This window comes from Trichosurus vulpecula, chromosome 1 (genome assembly GCF_011100635.1).
Source record: "Trichosurus vulpecula isolate mTriVul1 chromosome 1, mTriVul1.pri, whole genome shotgun sequence".
Lineage (NCBI taxonomy): Eukaryota > Metazoa > Chordata > Mammalia > Diprotodontia > Phalangeridae > Trichosurus > Trichosurus vulpecula.
Genome location: NC_050573.1, coordinates 37,666,754 through 37,689,944, shown reverse-complemented (window position 1 = coordinate 37,689,944; position 23,191 = coordinate 37,666,754). Strand labels below are relative to the sequence as shown.

Below are 23,191 nucleotides of genomic sequence, written 5' to 3'. Positions count from 1 at the left end.
AAAGCACAGAGAGGTCAAGGAGAATGGGGACTGAGCAAAGGCCATTGGATTTGGCTAATAAGAGACTATTTGTAACTTTGGAGAGAGCATCTTCAGTGGAATGATAAGGTTGGAAACCAGATTGTCAGGGGAGAAAGCGGAGGGGCCTATTGTAGATGGCCTTTGGAAGGGCCTTAGCCTCAAAGGGCAGAAGAGATACAGGTTGGGTTCCTCCCCAGTCTCTCTCCTGTCTACACCTTGGCCATCTTTGTTTGCATTAGGATACTACATTCTACACTCTTGGCTCAGGCCCCCTCTCCCATATCACTCAGCCAGCCTGGCCCATCCAGGCTTTGCAAACTTTAAAGCAATATAGTCAGCAGGGAGGGAAGGATCAAGTGAGGATTTTTTCAGGATAGAGATGTGGGCATGCATGAGGGCAGTAGGGAATGAGCCAGGAGATAGGGAGAGATTGAAAACAAGTCAGAGTGGGGATAACAGAGGGGGCAATCTGTTGGAGGAGATGGGATAGAGTGGGATGGCTTGAACTGGTAAAGGAGTTAGCCCTGGTGAGGAGTAAGGCGGGGGAAAGTGGGAGAAAGTGGAACTTCGCCCTGAAATAGAATCTCTTCATACAGCAGCACCCTGACAAGTGGTTGGTTATTCAGCCTGTTGGAAGACCGTCAGGGAGAAGGAACTCATTACTTTCTGAACCAGTCCGTTATGCTTTTGGGGTTGGCTTCTTCGTATATCATGGGTACCTGGGTCCTCTTCCCACTTCTGAAGCTAACTCTCTGTGTGACATTCTCTGAGCCTCAGTTTCCACATCTACAAAATGGGGGGAATCAGACTAAATGATCTCTAAGATGTCATTCTACTCTAAGCCTCTCTGAACAATGAAATTACCCTTGAATGGGCTAAGGATTTTTCCCCTCCCCCGCAAAAGAGGGGCTTTGGAGGAGGTGAACTTGGTGACCTTGCTGTTCCCAGGCTCTTGATGGCCTGTGCCCTTTCCTTCTGGAAGGTGGAATCTCATGCTGGGCCTGAAAGCCAGGCAGTGGTTTTTTAGCCTCCCAACACCAGGGCCAGGGAAGTACTTTTCAGTGAAATCATCATAAAAATAAAACAAACACACCATACCCACACGCCACACCGTGTGAGAGCTTTTTCCACAATAAAAACTGAGCAGTAACTGAATGTTCTCAACACCCAAGACTTGGCTGAGAAGCTGGGGCCCAGAGGAAGCAGTGAAAGCCACTGGTGTCTTGTCTGTAGTCACCATGGCCTCTTAGGTGGAGGCAGAGGGGGCGGGGGATTAGGAAGGAAGACACAACACAGGCTCTCTGACTCCTTTGGGGGAACCTTCACTCACCCACCCACCCCCGCCATGGCCCAAAGGTTGGAGCCAAACAAACCAACCTTCCTCCCTCCCTTCCCTCCATCCCTTCCTTCCTTCCTTCCTTCCTTCCTTCCTTCCTTCCTTCCTTCCTTCCTTCCTTCCTTCCTTCCTTCCTCCCTTCCTTCTTCTCTCTCTCTCTCTTTTTCTCTTTCTTTCTTTCTTGGGCTGGGGAGGAGGGAAACAGGGAAGCATCAGCCTTAGCTCAGCAAATCAATCAGTCAACCAGGCATTTATGAATTGCTTACTGTGTGCTAGGCCCTGAAGATACAAAGGCAGAACTAAAGCCATTTGTGTCTTTAGGAGCCACGTCACCTTTCTACTCACTAACCTCCAGTGACTCCCTATTACTTATAAAATCAACTATAAAACTCTCTGTCATTTAAAGAGCTGCACACCCCAGCCCCTCCTACATTTCTAGTCTCCTTACGCAGCAATCTCCTCTGAATACAGCTTCCTGTTAGTGCATATCTCTTCATGTCTCTCCAGCCTTCCATCTCTTTAGTCCAACTATTTTGGCTCGTATTAGAGGCAGCTAGCTGTCTCAGTGGAGAGAGTGCTATACCTGGAATCAGGAAGACCCGAGTTCAAATCCAGCTTCAGACACTTAATGTGTGACCCTGGGCCAGTCACTTAATTTCTGTCTGCCTCAGTTTTCTCAAACTGTAAAATAGGGATAATAATAGTACCTACCTCCTGGGGCCATTGGGAAGATCCAGTGGGATAATAGCCTGTAAAATGCCTGGCACATAGTAGGTGCTACATAGGTGTTAGCTGTTATTATCATTCCTCTTTCTCATGTGGGTCCTGCAGCACCCCCTTCCCTGTGCCTTTGTGTTGGCGGGCCTCCATGCCTAGGGTGTTGGGCTTTCCTGGCTTCTTTCAAGACTCAGCTCAAATCCAACCTTCCACAGGAGGCTTCTCTTGGTTCCCCCAACTGGTAATGCCTTCCTCTCCTTGTCTCCTTTCCATATACTCTGCAAGTATCTTGTATCTAATGAGACAGAGAGAAAGCCAGATGGGTGGTAGATGTTGTTTGCCCCATTAGACTGGGAGTCCCTTGAAGGTAGGCAGTGTCTTGGCCTTTCTTTGTAGCTCTGGCCCTTGGCACAATGCCATGAGATAGTAGATGCTCAATAAAAGCTCAGTGACTGATTCTTTTCTTTCTCATCGTATCCTAAGGATCAAATGAGATGTTTCTTGAAGCTCTTTGTGAATCTTCCAGCACCAGATATAATTGTGAAAACTTCGATCTAGCTGTTTCCTGCCCTCTCAAATAAAGTGTTTGGAGGCACTGAAGCCTCTTTTAGCTCCAGCCTTCTTGGTCTCTGTGGTCCTATTCAGAGATTTCATGGAGGAGGAGAAGGAGGAAGTTGAACTTGTCTCTGATTCCCCCCACTGGCTAGTTGTTTTGGCCAAGGGATACCTTGGCAGTCTGATCAGTTCATCAATACTTACTAAGCACCTACTACGTGCCAAGCACCTGGCGATACAAAAAGAAGCAAAAGACAGTCCTGGGCTGAAGCAGGACATACAAACATATACAAAGCAAGCGGTATACAGGATGAGGAAGAAATAATTAACAGAGGGGAAGCATGGAATGAAGAGGGGCTGAGGAAGGCTTCCTCCAGGAGGCCGGGGAGATCAGTAAGCAGAGTGGAGGAGGGAGAGCATCCCAGGCATGTGAGATGGCCAGAGTTAATGCCCCGAGCCAAGTCAAGCTTAAAGAAACCTATGGATGGAGGGTTGAATGACCTGGACTCATTTCATGACTCATTCTCAGTTACCCTCTGGGTGCCCCAATTTCTCCCTCTATAAAATGGAGCTTGTGAGCCCTGCCTTGTTCCTGTTGGAGTCTGGGAGCCCTGCTGAATGCTTTGGAGCCCAGTGGAACATAAGCGCCTTATAAACTGGTGGAAGCCAGTCTTCTTTACAATTTTCTCTAGTGGCCTTGACAGCCTTTTACAAAAAACCTTTGGCCAAGAGACGCAAAGTGGGTGGTTGTTTGGCAGCCACACAAGAGGTTAGTGTCAAGGGCTCTGCCTGGGCTGGAGCTGAGAAAAGGTCTCAAGTGAGAGGTGGGGCCTGAATTGTGCTTTGAAGGAAGTGAGAGAGTCTATTGGCCAGGGTTGGGGAAGGAGTATATTCAGGCACGGATGACCATTTTGTACAAAGGTGTGGAGGTGGGAGGTGGAAGGTTGCACCTATCTGGCCAGTTCCATTAGGAGGGAGGGTGGATGAAGGGAAGTAATATGAAATCAGTCTGGAGAGGTGGCTGAGAGAGGAGCTTCTTGAGGTCTGATGCTTTCCTCTCCTTTATCGTCAGCACTTAGAACAGTGCCTGGCACACAGTAGGCGTTTAATAAATGCTTATTGACTTGAGCTGTACCTCATATCACAGAGATGGCACTGATACTGCACCTACATATACCTTAGCTTTTAACCTCAGAGGAGAGGTGCAGAAGGGGCTAGTAAATAGTGGTGTAGTGAGTTGAGTTGGTTGGTTTTTTTTTTTTAAGGAAAAAGTCAAACATGGTTTCAGGTGCCCCCCTTGAAACAATTCACCAAAGGGTTTAAAACGTGCCAAGCCCCGGTACACCCAGAGACCTGAGTGATGACTTTCCGTTTGACTCACCCGTGTCAGAAAGCTGATACAGCTTTCCGTATTACTGGTGAGATGTGATGGGGTCATAGCCGACGTGGGCTGCCGACGTGGGCTCCCGGCGTGGGCTCCTGATGTGGCCTCCCATTAAGAAAATGATTACTTTAAAGAAAAAAGTCCTGCTGGAATTGTACTTTGGGGTCCCCAGTTTTGAAAAGTTTTGAGGCAAAAGAACTGGGTTCAAATAACAACAGAGCTGCTTACTACCTGTGTGAACTGTGGGTTTAAATGTTAATGTAAGAAGAAGACTGGGTGGCTGGGTCTGGAGTCAGGAGCATTTCTGTGCTGCAGTGGGAATGGCATCGTCTTTGGAATCTTACCTTTGATGCTGCCTGTGAAACCTGGGCCAAGTCACTTTACCTCCTGGGCCTTAGTTTCCTCATATTGAAATGAGGCGATTGAAGTGAAGCCATGTACTCAAGATACAGAAGAGCACAGATGCTTCTTCTTTTTCTTCTTTTTGTTCTTCTTGTTCTCTTCCTTCTTCTTCTTCCTTCTTCTTCCTTCCTCCTCCTCCTCCTCCTCCTCCTCCTCCTCCTCCTCCTCCTCCTCCTCCTCCTCCTTCTTCTTCTTCTTCTTCTTCTTCTTCTTCTTCTTCTTCTTCTTCTTCTTCTTCTTCTTCTTCTTCTTCTTCTTCTTCTTCTCCTCCTCCTCCTCCTCCTCCTCCTCCTCCTTCTCCTCCTCCTTGTTCTCTTCCTTCTTCTCCTTGTTCTCTTCCTCCTCCTCCTCTTCCTTCTTCTTGTTCTCTTCCTTTCTTCTTCTTCTCCTCTTCCTCCTTCTTTTTCTCCTCCTTCTCCTCCTCCTCCTCCTCCCCCTTCTTTCTTCTTCTTCTTCTTCTTCTTGTTCTTCTTCTTCTTCTTCTTCTTCTTCTTCTTCTTCTTCTTCTTCTTCTTCTCCTTCTCCTCCCCCTCCTCCTCCTCCTCCTTTCCTGTAATCCACCTATTGACCCCTAAAAAGTCAGTGGAGTCAGCACTGAACCAAAACTTACACTGTGTTGGAAGGAAATCAGAACTTCATGGCGTACTGTAGTCAAATGGATGAAGACAGTGTCATGGAAAGATTGCTGGATTTGGAACCAGAGGACCTTGAGTAAGTCACTTAACCTGCCTTCGTTTCCTATTGTAAAGTGAGGGTGTAGGACCAGACAACCTCTTCCTTGACCTAGATGTCTGATTCTAAAAAAACTGTAGGTTTAACTGTATCAGAATTCAATATAGTTGTATCCTATTTAGAAGGGGGAAGGATCTCTTAGTTCTGTTCTGCAGATGAGAAAACTAATGCCAGAAAGGATATGAGACTTGGCCAAGATCTTCTTACTGGTACTAAGTAATAGCCTCAGGATTTGAACCCATGTCCCCATAAGTCCCATGCTCCTTCCCTTAGATCCTGTGCCTTTCAGTAAAAGTACATCAGAGCTAGACGCATGGAGCTCCGTTCCTCGTCATTTTGGAGGGCTGCCCCTGAATCGTTTTCATTTTATGGGAACTTTGGTCTTTTGCCTTTCTTTGTATCTCCTTTGCTTGGCAGTGCCCAGCACACAGTAGGTGCTGAACAAATGCTTATTGATCTACAGTTGTCTGTCTCTTCTCAAGTTCCCAATGATCTGTCTTCTTTGTTTTTTCAAATTAAAGTGACTTCTGATTAATTTTCTTCCAAGGATTCCCCAACATCCCCTTGAGATAATTAGAGACATCTTGAGTTGTCACCAAACCAGGGCTAGGGCTCATCGAGTTAAGAGGTTCCTTCTAGAGCTCTTGAGCTTCCCAAGGAGGAAATGCTTGATAATAAGCACTAAGCTAGAACTCTCATCACTGATGATAAGAGCGTGGGGTCACAGGCGTGTGGCTGTATGTGGCCCAGTCACCTGCCTGTCTGTCACCGGTACGTGGAAGGATGATTGAATGGGGCCTGGCCCACTTCTGTTTCAATCGGGGGAGATGTCTTGCCTGACTTTCTGGAGCATGGAGAGCGAGCCAAGGGATGGATTTTTGAGTGATGCTGGTCCCTGGAGCTAAGACTTGATGTTGGTGCTAAGTCACAGTGTTTCTAGAAGGGACATGTGTTTGACAATCCTTACCGCATCCAGTAGCCAGATGGTCTAAACAACCAATCAGTGGTGCGGTATGTAAATATTTTCAATCATTACCATGGCGCCGTTGTGTTGACATAAAAGTGGATGAAGTATAACTTGGGGGATGTCGCCTGTTCTCACTGCTGGGGCCTGGGCCAAGCTGGAGACCCAGGCCCTGCCTGACGTGAGCCCTGTGGATGGAGGGGAGAGAGCCTTTGGGGTAAGTTACATTCTCAGGCTTGTTTTTCTTTGCCTGGCCCTGTTAGCTGGGGTAGTTGTAGTCTTTTGGCCACTTCCCCTCATACAAAGGAGCAAGCCCTGCTGTTACCCTCCTTTTTTCTACCCACCTGTAGTTTTTCCATTTTGACTTTCTTTACTGTGACCCAGAAAATAAAGGAGAAGTTGCTACAGACAGGAAGACTGAGGTTGACTTATGATTATGGCTCTGGTGGTTCTTGCATTTGCCTCAACTCCCCATCCCAGTTAAGGACCAGCCGTTTTCTATCTCCTCTTCCTTCTCTCCACTCTCCATCTTGGCAGGCTCATGACTTGGACTAGCACCTCTCTGCAGATGACTCCCGAATCTGTATTTCTGGTTCTGACCTCAAGACCCGCATCTCTGCCCTGTTAACTGAAGAGGACTTCCTCCTCTTTCCATTTACTAAAGTGTTCTCTTCCTCTTAAAACCACTTTGGATGACTTTGTCTTTACATTGTATATATTTATGTTTACTCACCAGGTTGTCCCTCCCTCGGTGAACTCCAGTGGCTCCCTATTATTCCAAGAACAAATATAAAATCCTCTGTCACTTAAAGCTCTATAAAACCTGGCATCTTCCCACTCTCTGGATTGTCTTCCACCCTGCTTTCATCCACACATACTTTGATCCAGATATGGTGTCTTCCTTTTGGTTCTTAGAATAAAATGCTTCATTTCCCATCTCTAGGCCTTTGCACGGGACTGTCCCCCGTTTTTGGAATGTTCCCTCTGTGAGACTGACTTCTGTCTCCTCTGTATATACCTTATTACTCATGGTTATTTACACATTGTCTCTTCCGTGAGAATGCACACCCCATGAGGGAGGGTAGTGTTACTGCCCTTTTTTTGTATCCCTAGCACTTAGCGTGGTGACTAGCACATAGTAGGTACTTAATAAAGAATGATTGACTGTTGACCACCTTGTGTACCTGTTGGGCATATCCTGCCCAGTAAGCTTCCTGAGGGCAGGGGCGTCTCATGTTTGTCTTTGTATCCTGAGCTCTTGGCCCAGTACCCGTCACACTCTAAGTGCTTAATAAATGCATCCTGAATGGCTCATATGGAAATATGTTTTGCATGACTTCGCATGTTTAAGCAATATCATATTGTGTACCTTCTCAGGGTGTGAGGGGGGAGGAAAATTCGAAAGTCAATTCTTTAAAATGAATGTTAAAAATTTTTTAAATGTAAAGTTGGGAAATATTTAACAAAATAAATAAAATATATTAAAGTACATGTTGATTGATTGACTTTAGTCGGTTGTTCATGGGGGCATCTCCATCTGGATATCCCACTAACACCTCAAATGCAACATGCTCCAAATTGGGCTTGTGATCCCCTCCCCACCCCAACCTTTTCCTCCTCTTCATTTTGTTATTTCTCAGAAGCAGCACATTCACCGAGTCTCCTGTGCCTGAAACTTGAGTGTTACATGCTGCTTTGCCTTCTCCCTCTCATCGCCTTTCCAAGCTGTCATCACTTCCTGATGATTCTGTCTCTGGATCGTCTCTCACGCTCCTTCCTCTCCTTTGTTCCTCCTACCCCGTCCTAGAGCATGCCTCCCATCACCACCTGCCTGGACTTATGCCATGTCCATCTTAGCATATATGTAGGTCTTCCTGCTTGTACTCCATCCCCTTTTAAACTCTCGCCCCTTCCAGACTCAGCTTCCTTCCAGCTCACATCTCTCCCCTGCCCAGAAATCAGATGTGACTTGTTATTCTGGGTTCCTTTAAAGCTCAGCTCAAATGCCGCTGCCGCCATGAGGTCTTTTGGGATTCCACCCTGCTTTCCTCCCTCCCCCAACCTATTAATGTCTCCCCTTAGATATTCCCTTATACTTGTTTTCTCTCAACTCCTATGTGTGTATGTTGGCTACCTCAATAGAATAGAAACTCCTCGAAGACAGAATCTCTTTCATTTTTGTTTTTGTATTTTTGGGGCCTAGTGTAATATCTGGCACACAGTTGGTGCCTAATGGCAGAGGGGAGGGAATGAGCATTTATTAATTGCCAAGCACTGTGCTTTTTATAAATGCTGTCTCATTTGATCCTTACAACAACCCTGGAAGGTAGATTCTATTATTATCCCCATTTTTTAGTTGAAGAAACTGAGGTAAATTACTTGTCCAGAGTTATACGACTATGAGGCAGGATTTGAACTCAGGTCTTCCTGACTCAGGCCCAGCACTTTATCCGATAAATACATATTTGTTGACTGATTGATTCATTGCCTGCTGAGTAAAGTTCGTACTTTCTTGCCTGTCATTTAAGGCCCTCCATCATATGGTAGTACCCTAGCTTTCCAAACATTTCCTACATTATCTTCCATGTAAAATGGGTGATGTCTTTTGATTTGTGTGTTAATTGGATTTAAGGGAGGCAGAGTTGCACGAAGTCATCGGCCTCACTGACCTCCAAAGTCATCACAGTCCAGCGGCAGGACAGAATCAAGATGACTGGCAATGGCCCAGGCTGCAGTGAATGACCTTGGTGTCTCCGATGTCTAACCAAGGTCTAAGCCCTCCACAGAGCCTGCTTCAGCCGCCTTCATGGCCATTGGAACAAATTGTTCTCATCCTCCCATTCCTCCAGGGGACGTCTTCACATGTTTGAGGTAGACACACCCCTAACTCACCATGGGTTTGAGGCCCCTTAGTTCTTCCATGTAATCCAGGATCACGCCACAGCTTTCTGTTCTTTGTTCTCCCCAAGGCTTTTCTCTGTGCCTGAGCTGATCTCTCCCATTCTTTTGCATGGTGTTGGGTCCGTTCCTGCTCTGGCACTCTAGGCTTTCTAGTTTAATTGAGAGGTAGTCGGCTGAATTTGCAGGTGAATCAGCCTCTCTGCCAATCCACCACCAGCATCACAGACTCTCAGAGTGGGAGTGGATCCCAGAGGCCCAGACCTGACCAGCACCTGGAGTCCTCTCGCCTCATGCTCCTACATGAAGAGCTTTCCCTCATTCTCTTGCTCTTCCCCCTCAGACCTCATCAGGTGCTTGTCTTGTACTTCTCTGGTATCCTTAGCTTGCAGTATTTTATGCTCAGCCACCTTTGCTGGGATAATACTCCCCACTACACTGTAAACTTTAGGAGGGAAGGGGTCATGTCTTATTCAAAGAGTATTACCTTTTGTAGCATCTGATACAGTGCTGTGCACACAGGAGGCATTTATTAAATATTTTGGGTTGATCTACCAGCAAGCATTTAGTAAGCTGCTACTATGTGCCAGGTGCTGGGGCATATCCAAAAAGCAGTTCTTTCATGAATGAATGAATAAAATTTGGGATGGGAAGAGAAAACTTTGGTGACATCATTATTTGTATATGTGTTTCTTATTTTTACTATCAGACTACAGTCTCTAGGAGGACAAGGAAATGAGATTTATTTGTATCTTTGTATCCCTCATCCAATTTATAATAATAGCTCATAGTTATATAGCACTTTCTTCTCAATAACTTTTAAAGATAAGTAATTTTTAAAAACGGTATTGATCTTTTTTTTAATTACATCCTTTGCATTTCCAAATATATCCCTTCCCCATCCCTTACACCAAAGAATAAAAAAGAACAGTTAAGCAAAATTAACCAAGACATCAAGAGATTCTTGCAATATGTGCAATGCCTTACACTCATAGGCCTCCACCTCTTCAGAGAAGGGAAGGAGGTACATTTTCTATCTTCCCTAGAGCTAGGCTTACTCGTGATTATAGAACATCGTTATCATCATTATTAATATTATTAGCTCTTTCCAATTATATTGTCATCATTTTGTATATTGTTTTCCTAGTTCTGCTCACTTCACTCTGCATTAATTCTCTTAAGTCTTCCTGGGCTTCTCTGAATTCATCACATATGTTGTTTCTATTGAAATGCAAGGTCCTTGATACTAAAGATTGTTCATTCTTTGTATCCTCAGTGCTTGGTGCACTGTAGGTGCTTAATAAATGCTTGCTTACCACTGCTAGGTCTACATCCCAAAGATCAAAAAAAAAAAAGGGAAAAACACCTATTTGTACAAAAATATTTATAGCAGCTCTTTTTGTGGTGGCTAAGAATTGGAAATCAAAAGGATGTCCGTCAATTGGGGAATGGCTAAACGTGCTGTGGTGTGTGATTGAAATGGAATATTATTGTGCTATAAGAAATGACAAGCAAGATGATTTCAGAAAAACTTGGAAAGACTTATGTGAACTGATGCATAGTGAAGTGAACAGAACCGGAAGAACCTTGTACACAGTAACAGCAATATTGTTCGATGAAGAGTTGTGAATGACGTAGCTATTTTCAGCAATACAATGATCCAAGACAATCCCAAAGGACTCATGATGAAGCATACTATCCACCTCCAGAAAAAGAACTGATACTGATTGAATACAGACTGAAGCATGCTATTTTTAACTTTCTTTCATTTTCTTTTATTCAGGTCTTCTTGTCTAAAATGACTAATATGGAGATGTTTTACATAATTGTACATGCCTAACCTAAAAAATAAATAAATACTTGTTGAATGTAATTGAATTTATCTAAATTTAATTAAATTTTATCAACTACCAAAAAAAAATGGCACCATAATATTCTATTGCATTTACGAGGTAGTGATGTATTACTATTCCCTTTTAAAAGATGAGGAAGCAGGCTCAGAAGGTTAAGTGATTTTCTCATGGACACACAGCTAATAAGTGTCAGAGCTCAAAATGGAACCCAGGTCTTCCTTGTTCTTAGTCTATCATGCTGCCTCCTGCATAGCAAGCACTAAATAAATATTGGATGGTTGATTGACTGAATGAATGAAAAAAAAGCCCAAGGTTTCCTTACAAGTCACCTGGAATTACATTGTGAATCATTCTGATCACATCCGTAAGTGCACCTCATCTATAGGTCCTCCTCTCTGCCCAGAGTGGAGCAATCCCCATTTCCTCCTCTTTCTGGGGCCCAGCTTGCTCATTATAATTACCCAGAATTCAGGAAGTTTTGGGGGATTGATACTGTTGTTCTTTCTAGTTACATTGTTGCAGTCTCATACATTACTTTCTTGGTTCTACTAATTTCACTTTGTATCAGATCATAAACCATGCTTCTCGGTGGCCATCCTTTACGTTGTTTCTTACCACACAGTAAGATTCCTTATATTCACATAGCATGATGTTTAGCAATTCATTCCTTAGTCGATGGGCATCTACTTGGTTTCCACTTCTTTTGGACTACGAAAATGCTGTCATAAGTATTTTGATACATATAGCGGTGCCACTCTGGGACCCCCAGATTTTTCAGAGGAAACTATCATGGGGGCCTCTTCCATTTTGTACATGTGTACCTTTGAATTTTTTGAACCGCAAAATTGGCCTTTCCACGTTCCTCATCATTCTAGCCTATTGAAGTCCATCTAGATCTTGACTCTCTCTTCTAATATGTTAATTTTGGGTTATCTGTACATGTGATCAGCATGCCCACCTCAGTGGCTTTACATTAGATTGTAAGGTCCTTGAGGGCAGGGACTATCTTTTGCTTCTTTTTGTATCCTCAGAGCTTACACAGTGCCAAGCTCAATAGGTGCTTAATAAATGTTTATTGGTTGTTTGGTTGTTCTTAAGCCACTGATAAAAATCTCAAGCTGTAATTTTTTTCTGGAGGTGGCATTGACTTTGTATAAGACTTTTGGGAAGAACATGAGGACAGACATGGCATTCTGAACTTTGGCAGAGAAAACTTTTACATTTTGTTACTGTTTGTGTTACTGTTTGTCTGTGAAGCCTAATCAGGGAATTCATTTCATGGTCATTGTGAACTTAACTGAACCTTTGTCCTACAGGACCCTGGTGTCCTAGGACATTGATTTCCTTTTGGGATACGTGAGCCCATGGGCACACTTGCGGGGGAGGGGGAGGTATTGGTATTTCTCAGGGCCTGCTGCTGAATTTTGTAACTTTGTCCCAATGTTTTAAGGAGAAAAAAAAAGAAAAGTAAAAATAGCCCAGCAGCTCTGGGAAACAAAGCCTATGGGAGAACCCATGGGGACAGAAGCAGAAATAGAAGTGACTTCATTCAGTTTCCTTAGAATTTTGGGGTGCTGAGGAACCCCTAGGCCCATTCTGGTTAGGTGGCTGGTTGTCCAGGCCCTTAGCCATCTGGAATCATTTTGGGAAGGCCTGACGAAACTTAGATCTTGTTATCTCTGCATGGCTCCTGCTGAGTCACAGCCCCAGATGAAAAAAAAAATGAGTGTTGGAAGTGGGGCCAAGGGGTGCCATGGCTAGAGGAGCAGAACTTGGAGCCCCACTAGAGTTGGGTTCAAATCCTGCCTTTGGTATTGTGGTTGGGTTTTTTGGGGGGGAGGGGGTTGTCAGGAAAAAGTAATCCCTTCCCCTCAAAGATGTTTAAAGACTAAAAGTTTATCTCTCCAAAAAGTTACCTTGTGGTTATTGGGGATTTTTTTTTGCACGCGTGTAATAATAATAGACTTTCTCCTCATTATATAATCTGTTATTCTGTATACCAGACCTTGGTAACTTGTCAAAAGTTTTTAGAACCCAGCTGTGTCGACTCCCGGCAACAGAGAGCTGCTGCCTCTCCCTCATAGTAAGGATTAGTCACTCTGTACTTAGCTAAATTTAACTTTTTCTCATCCAAATGATATTTCTGTGGGGTTAGGTCTTTACATAATGTTACCAACTGCCTTATGCTGAGAATTTCTCCTCCTTTTGCCAGATTCTGTAGGGCTAGGGGAGAGGGAGGGCGCGCGCGCGCGCGTGTGTGTCTGTGTGTGTGTCTGTGTGCACGTGTGTGTCCGTGTCTGTGTGCAATTCCATGCATGAGTAAATCCATCCCTTCTCCTCTCATCTTCCTCCTCTGTTTTCTCCCCTTTGCTCCTCATCCTTTTATCACTGTGTCCAGAGTGAGAAAAAGCCACTTCCTGCAGCCTCCTAAGGGTCCTCACTAATGCACTGGGCTAGGCTTCCCTGTTTATCCTGAGGCCTCTTATCTCCCATTTCTGAGGGTTATTCTTGCCCCCCCCCCCTTGGTGCCCTTCTGGGCTTCTGAAAGGAAAATTAAGGTTAAAAGCAGAGAGGTTGGTGAGAAAATGAAGAAATGAAAAGAAAAAAGGAATGAAGAAAGAATGAATAGAAGAGGTGAGAAAAAGGCCAAGAAACCCTCCTACCCCACCATGCAGCCTGTTCAGAGCCAAGTCTGAGCCCACTAATCCTAGGAAGGGTAAACCAAGAGTATTTATTTGTACTTCTCAGCTGACCCCCAGAGCTCTACTGGATGGGACAGAGCTGCCAGAATCCCTACCCTTGGAGGGGGGGAGTTCACCTTTTATCAGGAGTCCCCAACAAATACATATCTAAGTATATATGTGATATGTGTAAAATGAACACACAGTCATTTGGGGGTTAAGTGCACTAGCCAGTGGTGTGGGGGATCAAGAATGGTTTAAACAGTAGAACTGTGAAGGAAATGAGGGGTCCTCAGAGTAGACCTGTCTATATCTATGTATTTAGTATAGAAGAGAAGGAAGAGTATTCTAGACTTGGGGGTGGGCTGGTGTGGGGGAAGCATCTGTACAAAGGCAGGGAGACAGGAAATTGCATTTCATGTGTAAAGAACAGCAAGAAGGGTCAGATTGGCCACATCAAAGTATATCTGAAAGGGAGTGATATATGATAATGAACAACTAGGTGGCACAGTGGGCAGAGTGCTGGACTTGGAGTCAGGAAGACCTGAGTTCAAATCTAGCCTCAAGACACTGACTAGCTGGGTGACCCTGGATGAGTCGCTTAACCTTGATCTGCCTCAGTTTCTTCATCTGTAAAATGGGGATAATCATGGCTTCTACCTCCCATGGTTGTTGTGAGGATCAAATGAGATTACATTTGTAAAGTTCTTTGCGTACCTTAAAGTGTTATATGAATACTATGATGGTGGTGGTGGTGGTGATGGTGGTGGCGGCAGTGGCAGCGGCAGTGGCTAGAAAGGCAGACTGAAGCCAGGTTGTGGGTCAGAGGGCTTTAGGTGCCAGAGATTGTCATATCAAATCTTTGCATCCCAATGCCTAGCATCGGATCTGGAATAAAGTAGGCATTTAACAAATACCAAATTCTACGTGCAGGTAGCAGGCACTGAATAAATGCTTGTTTGACCTACACTTCCCAGTGTATCCTTATGCCTTTGCCCCAAAGAGCCATTCCTTCAAACAAAGAATAAAAAAGAGAAAAAGAAACGATCTAGCAAAACTAAACTCATCAGCCAGGTCTGACACTGTATGCAGTTTTCCACATCTTTAGTCCCCCACCTCTGCAAAAAAAGGGGGGCCCCGGGCAGTTTCCCTTCTTTAGGGCTGGGCTTAATTGTTTTAGTTGTTTTGTTACTGTTCTTCCCGTTTACATTGTCCTTATCACTGTGTTTGCTGGTTTCTTGGTTTCCCCTTCCTTCCTTCGCATCATTTCCTATGTCTTCCCTTGCTTCTCTGTAGTCGTAATCATCAGGCTTTGTTTTTACATTCAGTATCACGCCTTTACAATCGGCTACCACAACTCATTTAGTCATTCCCCAGCTGTCCGTCCATCATTTCCTTCAATCCTTCTGCTCTCCTTTATAGCCATCGTCCCCACTCTCCTGCTTCTCTTCCATCTCTCCTTGTCCGCTGCTTCACTAGAATGCCATGGCTGTCTACTTCCCTGCTCCCCACAAACAGGTCCGCCTTCAGTTCATCCTCCTACCCTCACTAGCTTCCATCCCAGAGCTCTCCTCCCTTCTACAGTAGCTGTCTTCACTTCCTCTTCTCTCACTCTCTAATTAATTGTCTCCGGTCTGCTTTCCAACTTTATCATCCAACCTCCTGCCCTCTCCAGAGTGTAACAGTCATCAGTAGCCAGATCTCTTTTTTAGCCTCTTTTCAGTCTTCAGTTTTCTTGGCATCTTTGAAGCCTTTAACACTGTTGATCACCCTCTTCTCCTTGCTACCCTCTTGTCTGACACTTTCATGACACGAATCTGTCCTGGTTCTCCTCCTTCCCAAGGGTCACATCCACTAAAGGTGGGTATACTCAAGGGCTCTCTTCTCTCTATATACTATTTCACTTGATGATCTCCCATTGTTTCGGTTATCATCTCTTTGCTGATGATTCTCGGGTCTACTTATCCAGCCCTGACCTCTCTCCTGACCGTTAGACTCACCTTTCCAACTTCCTATCAGACCATCGCAAAGACATCTTCAATTCAGGGTGTTCAAACCTGAACTCGTTATCTTTTCCCCTAAACCATCCCCCCTTCCCAACTTCCCTATTGCTAGGACCTACCATTCTCCTGGTCACCTAAGCTTGAAATGTAGGTGTCACCCTCACCTCTGCTCTCTCACCCCTCCCCCATATCCAATATGTTGATTTTACTTATGTAGCATCTCTCCCATATGTCCCTTCTCTCTGATGCTGTCACCACTCTGCTGCAGGCCCAGACAATTGCAGTTGCCTTCTGGTTTCCCTCTCTCAAGGCTTTCCCTGTCTCAAGTCTCTCCCCACTGCATCTATCCTCTACTCAGCTGTTAAATCAGTCTTCCTAGAGTATGCCTTCCACCATGACACCCCCTAGGAAATAAACTTCAGTGACTCCCTGTGGCTTTCAGGATCAAATGGAAAATCCTCTGTTGGGTGTTTGGCAAAATCTTTTCATGACTTGCCCCTCCTCCCTTCTCAGTGTTCTTACACTTTACTCCCCTCCATGATCTCTTGGATACTATGCCACTGGCCACGTCACAGCTCCACACATTTCCTTGGCTGTTCCCCATGCCTGGAAGGTTCTCCCTCCTCATCCCTTCTCCAGGCTTCCCTGACTTCCTTCAAGTCCCAGCTAAAAATCCCACCTTCTATGAGGAGAGGCCTTTCTGGATCCCCCTTACTGCCTCCTATTAAGTCCAGTTTATTATCCCTCCCATCTATAGCTTGTTTGTACAGTTGTTTGCATATTGTCTCCTCCAGTAGTCTGAGCTCTCTGAGGGCAAGCACTGGTTTTTGCCTTTCTTGGTATCCCCAGTGCTTAGCACAGTGCCTGGCACACAGTAGGCACTTAATAAATGCTTATTTCCTTCTTTTTTAAGGTATTACAGGTTAAAAAGTATACAAAGGTCTTTGCCAGGACCCTCAGCGAGATTTGATTATAAGGCAGTGAGCCCAGCTGTTGAACCGCCAGGTCATAATTTATATCCCTCCCCACAACGAGTCTTGTCGCCTTCCCAAAGAACCTGGGTGATACTGCAGTGATGGCACCATTGGTTATCAGGTTTCAGGCCCGTTTTGTCTGCAGAGAGAGCTTTCTGCTTTCAAGTTCCCTGAAAATCACATGAGACTATTGTCTTCCATCTAATCTACACTGGCAAACTCAACTGGAAGGAATGCCTGTCAGTTTCATGTCCAGTTGTCTCCTGTGTTCTTCTCTGTATCCTGAAATGTTTGCATCTGTTCATGATTATTAAGTTCATAATAATAAAAACATTTAAGAAAATCAAATGGACTTCATAGAGAGAAGTGAGTACCCTCACTGAAGATCTTTTTTGTGGGGGAGTTGGGGAAGAGTGTTATATGGAAAATAAACAGTCTTGTGCTCCTCAGGCTGGACTGGATGGTCTCCGAGGCCCCTTCCAAGGCTGAGACTCTGTGATCCTCTCTGGGAATGGCCTTCAATGCCCACTGTGCCTCAGTTTTCATACCCAATAGAACATAGCAAGGAGGGACAGTTAGGTGTTTCTATCTTTGTCTCCAGCACCTAGCAAGTACTGTTGTGTTGTTTCAGTTATGTCTGACTCTTCGTGACCCCATTTGGGGTTTTCTTGACAAAGATCCTAGAGTGGTTTGCCAATTCTTCTCCAGCTCATTTTACAGATGAGGAAACTGAGGCAAGCAGGGTTAAGTGACCTGGCCAGCTAGGAAGAGTCTGAGGCTAGATTTGAACTCAGGTAGTTGAGCCTTCCTGACTCCAGGACCAGTGCTCCATCTACTGGGCCACCTAGCTGCCTCTAGCGCCTAGCATATGGCCTGGTTTATCAGAGGCTGGAAGGGACCTTAGAGGTCATTGAGTCCAACCCCCTTAATGTGCAAATGAGAAAACCAAGGCATAGCGTAGTTAGGGTACCTAGGATAAGTCAGATATTTCTGCCTCCAAATTAGCCCTTCCACCAGCGAATGCAGTACAGATGTTAATGAATGCCTATTGAATCGAATCGAATGTGTTCTCTCCCAGTTTGCTTGCCCACCTTCTTAATTCTCTTGGCTCTGAATGACATTTGACTGTTTCCCAAAATGAAACCTACCCATGGGAAACATTCCAGAGAATGCTTTGAAAGCAGTTCCTGAGGGGAAAAAGGCTGAGCATCAGTAAGGGGTGTGTGTATGCGTGTGTGTTCATGTGTGTGTGCTTGCGTGTGTGGTCATGTGTGCATGTGTAGTCATGTGTGTGCTATGTGTTCGTGTGTGTGTGTGTGTGTGTGTGTGTTCGTTCTCTCAGCCTCTCAAGGAGACTCACTGCCTTGGAGGGGATCCTTCCCAATCTAGAGCTCAAGGGGGCCTTCAGAATCATCTCATCTGACCTATTTTTCATTTTACCCGTGGGGGAAACTGGGGCTAGGAGGTCAGGTGACTTGCCCAAGGTCACATAGGTAGTAAGTAGCAGAGTTAGGATTTGAATCCAGAACCTCTGACTCCATTTCACCGCATCTTCTTTGAATGTTTTGTGTAAGTTATGATGTTTGTTAAGTCAGTCCCTTTCCTTTAGTCACTCTCATCGAACTGGCATGAGTTATTTGTTATTTTTCACTATAGCTTTTGCACAGTTGATATGAGTTGGTAGTATGATCCTGCTGCCCCCGGGCTTCCAGTGTCTAGGGCTGTCTTCAGAGTGGGGAGGGGTGGAATGTCCTGCCCTAGCTGGGCATGTCACATCAGGATCTATTCTGGGGGCTGTGGCCGAGGGGCGGCCAGAGGAGGACAAGAGATCTGGAGGCTGTAGCCCTGACTATGAGGATCTTCAGTCTGGAAAACAGGGGGACACCCCAAGATCCATGATGTGGAGGGTTGGATTGTTCTGCTCAGCCCCCCACTGGAAGGTGCAATGGCCAGATTTCAGTTCCATGTTCCAGCCTTGTTCCACCGTATTCTTTTACTCTATGTACCCTGTGGATGATGTTCTTTGCACGTGACATTCCATGTGCCTTTCACGGGCTGTCCCCCCTGCCTGGAATGCTCTCCCTCCTCCCCTCAGCCGCCTCCTGGTTTCCTTCAAAAAGTGGTTCAGGTCCTCCCTTGCTCGAGGAGCCAACCCTCACCCACCCGGGGCCTTCCTTCTGATATTACCTTCATGTTGTCCTGTCTGTTTCTTGTACAAAGTTAGCTATCTGCATGTAGTCTCCCCCTTAGACTGTGAGCTCCTGGAAAGCTTCGTATCCCCAGAGCTTTCTATCCACTGGGCCATTTAGGTGCCCCTAGCACCTGCCATAGAGCCTGGTTCATCAGAGGCTGGAAGGAATCTTAGAAGTCATTGTGTCCAACCCCAGAGGAGAAAACTGAGGCACAGAGTAGTTAGGTGGCTTGCCTTTGTATCTTTGCAGGCCCAGATCTTAATCCGGTGCCCAGCACCTGTTGTGTTATTTTGTCTGACTCTTCATTACCCCCGTGGATGCCAGTTTTCTTGGCAAAGATACTAGAATGGTTTGGCATTTCCTGCTCTAGTGGATTAAGGCAAACAGGGTTAAGTGACTTGCTCAGGGTCACACAGCTAGTAAGTATCTGAGGCCAAATCTGAACTCAGGTCTTGGCTCTAGACCTGGTGCTCTATCCATCAAGCCACCTAGCTGCCTACCCAGCACATAGTAGGTGCTTAATAAATACTTGTTGATTGGCTTGCTATGGAGAATAAAATTCTCTCATTGAGAGGAATGGGCTGCTCTGAGAGGTAGTGAGCTCCCTGTTGCTGCTGGAATTCTTTCAACCCACTCTGAGAAGACCCCTTTGTTGTATGTGATGGTGAGTGAAGAGACTTGTTGAGGTCTGGATCTTTCTTGATGGCCCCTGAGCCTCCTTTCAGCTCAGAGATCCCATGACTAAGTTGTCTTCCTCCTCTGAACTCCTCCTCCTATGACTCTGTCTCTACCCTTCATTTGGCAATCTCTCCTATTATTGTTAGGAACTGGTATTTATTTAAATCTCCTTCCATGTCAGTCTCCTTCCACCTGGTTGCCTTTGATCACCCACACTGGCGCTGCAGGCTCCTGGAGGGGGAGGGCCCTGGGCTTCTACCTTTTCATAACTTCCTGGGCATTAGTCCAGCACCCAGTGGTACCCGATAGGTGCTATCGGATGGTCGATCCACCTGCCTGCTAAGAAAGATGCACGCTCCCTTCCATGCCAAATACTGTGATTCTGTGACCTCTCTCCTCAGGAAGAACTCTGCCCACAAGCTGGTAGGTTATTCAGATTCCTGTCGGAGTTTTGGATACGGGCATCCAAGGAGGCTTTTTGTGTAACTGCCCAAAATAAATAAGCAAATGAGCACGGTTGGCTGAATCCCTTTGCATGGGCCATGCCAACCAGGGGGTGTTCCCAAGTGGTGTTCACAGGAGAGGAGGAGGCGGTGTCAGAGACAGGAGCGTGGGGGAGGGAGGGGATGGAGGATGGTGGTCTCTGGTGGCAACAGCAACGATTTTGGAGAATACTAATGAGCCATGACAGTAATGAGCTTTCTCCAGCCCTTTAAAGTTTTCAAAAGGTTTGACAGGCTTTCTTTACATGAGCCTCCCCAAAGCCCTGTGAGGTAAGCACTTAGTTACTAGGGTGGGGAACCTTTGGCCTCAAGGCCACATGTGGCCCTCTAGGTCCTCAAGTGCGGCCCTTTGGCTGAATCCAAACTTCATAGAACAAATTCCCTTAATAAAAGGATTTGTTCTGTAAAACTTGGGCTCAGTCCGAAGGCTGCACCCAAGGAGCGGCCAGAGGAGGACAAGAGACCTGGAGGCTGTAGCCCTGAGTATGAGCATCTTCAGTCTGGAAAACAGGGGGACACCCCAAGGGCCATGATGTGGAGGGTTGGATTAGTGGCTGGGGTGCTGGGCCTCAGGCATCTGGAGAGAGTAGTAGCTGGAGGGCTTAACTTGGAGTCAGAAAACCTTAATTTGTAATCTTGCCTCAGATACCAACAATATCTGTGAGGCCTTAGGCAAATCACTCAATTTCTCTCAGCCTCAGTTTCCTCATCTGTAAAACGGAGATAGCATCTTCCCCACAGGATTATTGTGAGGCTCAAATAAAGTTTCATTTGTGTGTTTACACACACACACACACACACACACACACACACACACACACACGCACACACACACACTCGAGAGTACTTTGTGAATCTTTAAAAAACTATATTTTCTCATCTATAAAATGGGTGCAGGGGATGTGCCTGCTTCAAGGGAGACATAGAGGGGTCTATGGATTTCCCACTCAGACTCAAGGAAGGCAGCGGGCCATAATGCGTAGTGTTGGGCCTCAGTTTCCTCATCTGTAAAATAAGCGGGTTGGACCCTGTGGCCTAAGTTCTAAATTGAAATGACTCCATGATCCAGTGATGCTGACTTCTTTGACACCCCATTTCTCTATTTTCTTCTCTCCTTGTGTGTGTCTCTCCAGGATGTCAGCATATGTGTGCCAGTACCATCCATCCTTCACTGCAGCCAGAGGTTTGTCCTCATCTTTCTCTCATGAGTGCCAGGGGCGACGTTGCAGGTGGCCATTCCAGGTAAGGACTTTCGGGCAGGCAGGGGGAGGGGATGGGGGGGGAACACTGGAAAGTTGCACCCCTTGGGGCTAAAGGTTGCTCTGAGGAGCTGCCGGCTGGCCTGGTCCTGAGACCTGTGTGGATCGTAGTTATCGGTTTTGTATTGTATTATTATTTAAATTGTAGATATTGTGGATGTAGTTGTCGAATTAGTTTCTCCCAAATGCTGACTCTCACTTTCTAAATAGATTGGCACATGATTTTTGTCCTTGACCACCATATGTGAGGAGGCCTCCTCCCCATCCTTCCCCCTGAGGGTCCTGCAGGGCCCTGAAATCAGTCGTCCTATCGATGTGTAGTAGAGTCAGGGGTCCACTGAAGTCATTGGAATATTTCTCAGACTGTTTGATTTTGTTGCCACTCAGCCCATACTTCTCCCTTTTAGCCACACACACACCTGACTGGCTGAGCCAACAGCTTTCTATTTGAAGATTAATGGGTCTGAAATCAGAACCTGGTATTGTCTCCTCCCCCTACACCTCCTCAAGCATGGGCGTACATTTCAATCTAGGATATAATAGTATGTTGTGTTTATGCCTTTCTCGGTCCTTATCTCGACTCTTCTCATGTTCATGATTTCAGTGGTTCTTTATGGGGAATGATCGTACCCATTGTATAGATGGGGAAACTGAGGGGCTGAGAGAGGAATCCACAAAGTCTGTTTTTAAGACCATAGATTTAAAACAAAGCTAGAGAGAAAGTAGATTTTTTTAAGATTAATAAAAAAAAATTAAAGTAAACCAAAAAGAATTAGTACCCAGGTCTTCTGACACCCAGTTTGGAGATTTAGGGTGCCTTTGTCATAAAGAAAGGGGGGAAGTAGCTGACTTTTCAGAGGCCTTTCAGCTTTTTTTTTAATGGGAAACTTCCCACAAGTCTTAGTGATAGGTCCTTGACTTCCAGTTTTGGAAAGAGACATCTTTTCTCATCCCTGGACCTTGAGGAGGAAAAATAAGACTCTTAAGGCAAAAGAGAACAGTTTTCCTTTTTCAAGCTGAGTTTTCTTCCAACTGTGAGACCCCATGATTCTGTGAAAATATCATGGATTCTCTGTTTCCTTCCCTAGACCCTGATTGTGTCTTTCCATCACATCCCTCCCAGAATCTGGCCTTTGTCTTTCTCCTGGCCTCTGGTCTAGCTCTCCTCTCCTCCATGCTGCTGCTTTCACAGAATGTAATGTTAATATAATTAAGATGAGCAGTGATTACTGTTTACAAGACAAATATACAAATATCAGTGTGGCACCCCCTCTGGGACCACATCCCCAGCTCACAGTCACAGGCTGCATCCATAGAGGGTGATTAGTGTTTTGAGATTCAGAAAGTATATTCTATGGGTTCACATTCCTAAACTCGATCATGAGCCCTCACCAGTGGACTTTCTTTAATAGTCAGCAAATAGACGCAAAATAAAAGTATTTATTAAGATTGCATAGCAGAATCCTGGGGCCACCCACTCCCTAGTGTCAATGGGAAGAGTATACATTGAGGTAACATGGCATACATAGAGGGGACATGTGTCCGAGGCGACTCATGCCTTGGGTACTGCAGAGTTCTTATGTCCCTATTTGTTGTCCTCTTGCTGTTTCTACCTGGAAACAGTGTCTTTGCTGTGGGGGTTGCTCTGCTGAGCTCCTTGAGCCTAATTCTGTCATAAGCTCAATTTCCAACTCCCTCGTATATTTCTCCATTGAATCCATAGTTGACTCTCTTCTCTGCTGCCAGGGCTCATGCTCCTTGAAGCTGCTTGCTACCTCCAACTCTACCTAGGTTACTGGAGGACTCATGGCCAAGGGGGAGAGATATAGAAAGACTTCCTGCCTCATTGTCCTCTGGTAGAGACAAGGAGGTGACACTTTCTACAAAACTCCCTCTGTGGAACTCTTGTTTTTTAACTGTCTCCAGGGATGGGCAGACTTAGTTTTTTTGTTTTTTGTTTTTACTTTTCCCCCAATAAATAAGTATTTGTTAATTCTCCCCCAATGAAACAAATAAGCAAAATAAAACCCTGTTTGTAA

At 45.4% G+C, this 23,191-nt stretch overlaps 1 protein-coding gene across 6 annotated transcripts in view; it reads left to right on the top strand.

Moving 5' to 3' along the window:
• The window catches only part of PITPNM2 (phosphatidylinositol transfer protein membrane associated 2), a 307,066-nt gene that overhangs the window by 41,147 nt on the left and 242,728 nt on the right, over positions 1–23,191 (top strand). For all 6 annotated transcript variants that reach the window (XM_036760339.1, XM_036760373.1, XM_036760364.1 and 3 more), the window contains exon 2: positions 21,027–21,135. The gene's annotated coding sequence lies outside the window, so the exon portion shown is untranslated. The remainder of the gene's footprint in view (positions 1–21,026; positions 21,136–23,191) is intronic.